This window comes from Brassica oleracea, chromosome C8, assembly GCF_000695525.1.
Source record: "Brassica oleracea var. oleracea cultivar TO1000 chromosome C8, BOL, whole genome shotgun sequence".
In the NCBI taxonomy this organism is placed as follows: domain Eukaryota; kingdom Viridiplantae; phylum Streptophyta; class Magnoliopsida; order Brassicales; family Brassicaceae; genus Brassica; species Brassica oleracea.
The window spans coordinates 14,513,780-14,514,127 of record NC_027755.1 but is presented as its reverse complement, the minus strand read 5'-3'; positions in this window follow the sequence as shown (position 1 = coordinate 14,514,127).

Sequence of the window (348 nt, the reverse complement as noted above, 5' to 3'; positions counted from 1 at the left end):
GCGCCTACGCCTGTGTGGTGTAATAGTGAAGGGATTGCCGGTGTCCCTTATGTGGAGGAAGAATGTCTGTTGGGCCCTAGGAGTATATATATATATATGGTTGATTGATGTGGGAACCGAAATTCGCACTGTCGATTTACGTTTAAATAAAGAAAGTTAGGAAAAACCTAATTTCCCAGAGGTCCCGGATATCTGTTAAACCACATGCCAAGCAATCAGAACACGCAAGTAAAGACGAAAAGAAATAAGAAATCGAAAAGAGAGCAAATTAGATCTTATTCCGAATTCACGTTTGAGCGTTAAAACAAGGTAAGAGCCTGGGCTACGAGAGCTGTCGGCGAGATTCCT